Raw genomic sequence first — 465 nt, 5'->3', positions numbered from 1 at the left:
AGAATGGATCAGACCTTGAACCTCTCAAAATCACTACACTACAACTGCAAGAAGCAGTTCTGCTAAACCTAAACGCAATAATTTCCTCCTCCTCCTCCCCCACAAAAAAGAGAGTAAAAAACAACTCCTAACTGCATATTTAGATCACTATAATCAACAGGAAAAAAAAAAAAACACACACAGAAGACAACGTTTAAGAAGAAACAGAGAGAAAAAAAAGAAGATCGCGGAATCTGATTAAAGACAGATCTGGGTGTCCAGTTTAGTGCGCTTAAGTGGGATCTAATTCTTTTACAAGAGACGAAGGGTTTTCGAATCTTTGAAGCAGTTTATCAAAAAACTCGGCGGGGAACGTGACGCAAGACTATATAACCTTGAGCTTCCTGTAGGTCCTTGCACAACGACCAGGGGCTTCGTCGTCTCTGCAACTTAGGAAAAGAGTGAGTTCGCCACTTTGATGGACGG

The 465-nt window shown here is 41.3% G+C and overlaps 1 protein-coding gene across 1 annotated transcript in view; it reads left to right on the top strand.

The window, feature by feature from the left end:
- Nucleotides 1–411: 411 nt before the first annotated feature.
- LOC119594387 (PE-PGRS family protein PE_PGRS26-like) overlaps nucleotides 412–465 on the top strand; it is an 8,215-nt gene continuing 8,161 nt past the window's right edge. Inside the window, exon 1 of the mRNA XM_037943449.1 lies at nucleotides 412–440. The gene's annotated coding sequence lies outside the window, so the exon portion shown is untranslated. The remainder of the gene's footprint in view (nucleotides 441–465) is intronic.

Source organism: Penaeus monodon, chromosome 33 (assembly GCF_015228065.2).
Source record: "Penaeus monodon isolate SGIC_2016 chromosome 33, NSTDA_Pmon_1, whole genome shotgun sequence".
In the NCBI taxonomy this organism is placed as follows: domain Eukaryota; kingdom Metazoa; phylum Arthropoda; class Malacostraca; order Decapoda; family Penaeidae; genus Penaeus; species Penaeus monodon.
This window is presented reverse-complemented; position numbering and strand designations above follow the sequence as displayed.